Raw genomic sequence first — 6,000 nt, 5'->3', positions numbered from 1 at the left:
TAACGTGTTTATTGAATATTTCAGGGGTACAGTAAGCTTTGTGAGACCCATTGTCTTTATCAAATAATGCTCCCACTACAGAATCACGTTACTTACACCACTACTCACCCCTTGTAGCCTATACTGAAAGCTTGGGGAGCATATTTTGATGCTCCTTCATAACGTTATTATAGATTTAGTAGGGTATAATGTGAGATCAATTGTCTCTATCAAATAATGCTCCCACTACAGAATCACGTTATTTTACACCACTACCCATGTACACCCCCCTCCCACCACCGGCGAAAACTTTCTCCACTCTGAGTCCGGTAAAGTTAACACTAGCCTAGCCTATCATTTTATTTCTATATTCAGCAGCAAAGCTAGTATCTACATGCACATTTGTACATGCTCACAGGTCAAAAGGCGCAATTTAAACATATCTGTAGCATAATTGCGCAGTTAAATTTTTTTTTAAAGAAAATACCATCAGCCAAAAAGGTAGCAGAATCTGACGGCTGCTCACGCAGGATTATTATTTTCGGAATGCGCATGTGCAAAACCACTAGGGAGCAAAATCTGATAGGTAGCAGAAAATGACAAGTCACCGGGCCACTTTGCAAAAATAACACATTTATCAGGACATGTAGCTGCTCTGATGTTTAGTTTCATAGTGTCTTCGTAAATTGTTATCCTTCTTCACGGCAACACTTTACTTGCACATTAAACAGATACATTCCCCATCTTGTTAAATGCCTTTGATACACCCAGTGTTTTCTGCTTTTGCGTCCAATGTCCAGCTGGGTGAAAATCGTAGCCAGCTGAGATCCCGCCCCTCCAAGGGGGGTGCGGGGTATGCCCCCCCCCGCCCCCCCCGGAGATTTTTTAAAGTTTTTAAAGTGAAATGCATGAATTTGGTGTACTTTGAGAGGGAAATTAAGAGGCTAAAGCTGAAGAATTTTGTATGAAAAAAATGGAGACACTGTCAGATGAATTAGAAGCTATTGGAGAAGGACACATGGATTTTCCATAATAATATTAATTTAAAATAAAATATTATGCAGGGTCCCCTGGGATGGGCTTGGTGCTCTTTTTCTTTTATGGGACATATTTCTCTGTAATATAATGAGTGCATTTAAATTATTTAAAAATTAAAAGGGCCATATTACATTATATTTTTTAAATGTGCCACGGGCCAATCAATCAGTTTTGACACCCCTGCCCTTTTTTTTTTTTTTTTTTTCAAAGGGCCATATTACATTATCTTTTAAAAATCGGCCGCGGGCCAATAAAAACTGGGCCGCGGGCCGCAGTTGGCCCGCGGGCCGTAGTTTGGACACCCCTGTATTAGACTGTATCATACTGTATAGTCTAAATGAGCAAAAGTGGTTATAATGTTTCCAAGACCAGCTTCCCTTTCTCCTCTCATCCATTTGTCCCTGTATTTCAATCTTTTTCTCTGTTTCTATACCTTTTACTTTTCTTCAGTGTCTCTGCTTCTCCTGATCTGAACTCATTAAACATTTTTAAAAAATCCCCAACAGCTAAACAAAACTCTTCTCTTCATACTGATCTTGGAATTGAAAAAGCTTAATTGCTTCATCTCTAAAGAAGTCACAGTTATTTTGATTCAGTAACATTATTTCTTGATAACAAGCAAGTTGAGCTGTTAAATTGACCTTAACAACCTAGAGCTCTAGTGTCTATCATTTCTCAGCTTATTTGCTTGCAATCAGTTGCCTTTCTACACACAGCAGAAAATGATTAACATGCCACTTCCACACGTACACAGGTATTTTCGTAACTAGAATTTGTGCGTTTTGTGCTTTTGTCTACACACAAACATCGCAACCAGACACTAATACCGGGGCTTTTTGGAACCTCTGCCCAAGTAGAGATTTTGGAAAACTCTGTTCTGCCTGTATATGTACTGATATGTAATCCAGAGGTTTTTGGAAACACTATCATCATGACCTCCATTTTGTGCATGGCCATTGTTGTTTACATGCACCATGAATCCAAGATTTCTGCAAACGAGAGGAAAGTGCTTTTTATTTGTTTTAATTTTAAATATTTAAATATAAGCGTACAGTTTATGTGTAGGTGTGGACATGGCCTAAGTAATAATTTACATTTTTTATAGCTTTGTGTTTGTCCCACTATCTCCTGAGAAGAATATCCGTCTCCTTGCACTTTATTCACTAGCTTGTCACTTACTTTGTCTGTGTTTTGTGGACAGGTGTGTTTATTGGAGCTGATTGGAGGTGGCGATGATAATGATGATGGCACACAGCACGACTTCCCAACAAAAGCCTCCAGATGACAGCCTCACACTGCTAATGGTAGAGTCGGACGGGGGGGTCAGGATGTAATCTGCAGGGGAAGATCAAAGTAAAGAGATGAAAGCTGGATCTTTGATCTGCTGCTACATCTAGGAGTGATTTGGCGAGAAAAAAAACTCCCACCTAAATGGGCATCTCGGAAGCGATCGCCCATCTGATCTGTATGACACAAATGCGGGGTTTCTTATACCGAGAAGAAAAAAAGGAGAAAAACGGTCCAATACGTTCACATCTCATCGGTGTATCTGCAGAGATGCTTGTCGTCATGGGGATGGTTTAGCAACATGTAATCACAATGTGATACAAAAATAGCAACATCCGTGCTCTGCGGTGTGTTAGGAAAGACAGAGAGAGAGAAAGCCCAGTGAAGAAGTTCTTTCAGCATCATGTTTTTCGATTGGAATGATGGAATAATAAACTACATGGACACAGGACTTGGAGAATCTGAGCCCCGTCCAGCTCACACTCGCCTGAGTGACCACACATGAGCCCACAAGGCTAATGCTGTGTGAGGGGAAATTTGCTCCAAGTTCCAGGGGTTTGAGCTTTAGAGAGGTTCATTGCACTTTAGTTCTGGGGATAAAACTGTATGCAACTTTAAGGTTTTTAAAATCAGTACTCTATGAGCATATTATTACTGTATCTGGAAAAGTCAAAAACAAACTGGGTATTTCATCCATTTCACATTATTTGTGTTTTCTTTTTGGCCTACGATGATTGACATTAGACCTTCTAAATCTGCGCGTGTTAGCATTTTTATTGGGCGCATGTTAGCGTGCTAATGTTAGCATTCACCTCGCGACACCTGTGCGCCTTCGTACAGCTTCAATGGCTGTCAACTCTTGTTGATAAAGAAACCCAGCTTGCCTTTAAGTTGGAAGTTCTTCTCTTTTTCATACTATTTTTTCCTTCTTTTTGTTTTGCCTTTTGCATCCGCAATCAAATAATCACTGAATACAAATGTTTTAGAAAAATAGAAATGTACTGTATGTAGTGACTGCCTCAGACAGTCAACAAGTAACAAATATTTGTGTTCTTTTTTCCAGCATATTCCGGAGTAATGTTCATGTGGCGTTTACTGCCATCATAATCACAGATTGTTGTGAAATGATGGGTGGACACCTGTTAGTTTGCGTGGCACAGTTTGACAGTCTAGCGTCCATATAACAATAATTAGATTTCTGCCTGTGTCTCATGCTGAGGTGGTAGATTGTTCCAGACACTCTGGCAGTCTGACAGTAAAAAATAAATAAAACTAAAAACAACTCCTCTGCTGTTTCTCAGCAACAGACTTAGTGTTTCTTTCTGTCACATCCCTGGTTAAAGAAAATGTGTTACATAAAGTGTTACATTCAACAGGGTTTGCACCGATATGTATAAACAGTAAGCCTATGTGATTCTCAATCAACAAGTGATTCAACAATGTGACTGAGTTAATAAATACATTTTTTGTTTTGTTTTTACCAGAATTGACGATGATACTTGGTTAGACAGCAGATGTCACCTTCAGGGTTTAACAAGAGAGCTACAGCACAGACCCACTGTGAGGTGAGAGGCTGCTTCAGACATAATGTGTGGCAGGTGGTTGGGGAAGAGAAAAGAAAGCACGATACAATCCAGTGCAGCTAGGAATACTTGGCAAATAATTAATGTCAAGTCAGTTTTATTTATATAGATAGAACATGTATCACAAATAACAATTTACCTCAGGGGGCTTTGAAATCTGTAGAGCACCCTCTGTCCTCAGAGCCTTGATCAGGACGAGGAACCACTGGAAGAGGAGGGATCCCTCTGTCAGGACAGACAGACAGACAGACAGACAGACAGACAGACAGACAGACAGACAGACAGACAGACAGACAGACAAGAGTTAAATGTCATTTTTACAGAACAGACCGAAAGAAAAACCCCACAGTTTAACATGTTTTCATGACAAAATGATTACATGTAAATTGCTAAACATTATGTAAATAATACCGGGGAAAAACTTCGGGTGTTGCTGAGTAAGTAGGACCTGAGTTACATGACCTCCATAGAGAACTAGTAAGAGAACAGGCCACACAATCAGAGCAACTAATAATAATATAATAGTAAATAAAAAAAAAAATAAAAAAAAAATCAGGTTATGGTTAGCATGGTATAATGTTTAAGTGTGTTTGGATGCTGCTAATGTTAATGTTATTTTGATTTTGCAAACCTTTTTGATGGGCGGTCACCTAGCATACATGAAAGGGCTGATATTGTATTCCAAGAAAGCAAACTATTGATTACTACTAAGACATGTTTTTCTCACATGTTTGGAATTCATGCTTCCCTGGGTTTTGCTCTTCATATTTAGGAATGTTTCCCTTTGACCAGAGCACTGCCTAATGTAATGGAGGAGGAACACTAGAGTTCAACAAAAGGGACAAGATACAGTATGTGCTTCTCCAGTTGCCAGTGCTACCCTGGCTCAGCGAGGAGGTGAATCAGTGTTGATTGGACGGATCCATTAGTGGGATGCAAAGACATTTTTACCAGGCCATCAAATGAAAGGAGTGTCATCTTTGTTTACCCTAATTGCACCTCAGGGGACAGTGGCTCTACCCACAGCTGTCTCCTGGAGACCTGTCGATGATGTGCTACTGTGCTACCTGAAAGAATGGAAGAAGGCTATGCATGTCACCTCCCTATATGAAGTTAACATTTAACTCATCTATATCAGCAGCATGTATTGAGCATATATGGACAGTTACTGCTACAGATTCAGAAAATAGAAGAGCAGGTATATGCACTCTGATAAATAGCAGACCATACAAAAAGGTAAACGATTGAACCTGTTTTTTTTTGTTTTTTTTTACTTGTGCCACAGAGCATATTCCACTGTGACAATTAAAAAGGCGAGGTAAAGCAAATTTCTTTCTTAACACAATGCAGGTAAATTCAGAGTGGAGTTAGCAGCCAGGCATGATATAAACTGTTAGCGGTGGCGCTGATTCTCCTGTGTGTCATTCATGGATTAGGTTTATTGCGAAGCATTTTACAATGTCATCGTTGTCACTCCATAGTCTACAGAATGCGTTTATTCTCTTCAACGAAGCAACGTTAATTTAAAATGCTTCATGTATGTAATCATGATTTATTTGTATGTTTATTCTCTGTTTCCTTTGTACTTTGTCCCATTTTTATATACTTTTTTTAACCTAACAACTTTTTTTTTATTACCTCATCCAAGAGGGTTTCCTTTTTTTGACAAGATATTGTTTTGGGAGATGAGATGGATTTTGCAATAGGTGAGACACTGCAGGCAAAAAATATCGCTTTATCAAGCACTGGTCAATAGTAAGATTATATAGCTTTGATAACAGGAAGTATTTCATAGCTACAAGCCTATAAATAAAAGTTCCAAAATTAAGCTATAGGTTTTTATTTAGTTGAATTACCTGATTTGATAGACCTGTAGCCCTACAATAGCCTATATTTATTTAGTCGTCACAATTAAAAAAAGGTTTGTAGGCCTATTCAAAATCTATCCAAAGATATTTCCTTTAAAAGAGAGCAAATGTTGGCTATAATTAGCCTAGTTAGATATTGCCAAATTTGCTTATTAATTTTTGAAAAAGTTGAGCCCTACAGAAAATTATTGTTTTAATATAGGCTAATCAACTGGCATATTTTAATGATGATAGGCCTATGATAT

This window comes from Ammodytes marinus, assembly GCF_949987685.1.
Source record: "Ammodytes marinus genome assembly, chromosome: 18".
NCBI lineage: Eukaryota > Metazoa > Chordata > Actinopteri > Uranoscopiformes > Ammodytidae > Ammodytes > Ammodytes marinus.
Note: the sequence above shows the minus strand (reverse complement) of the source record.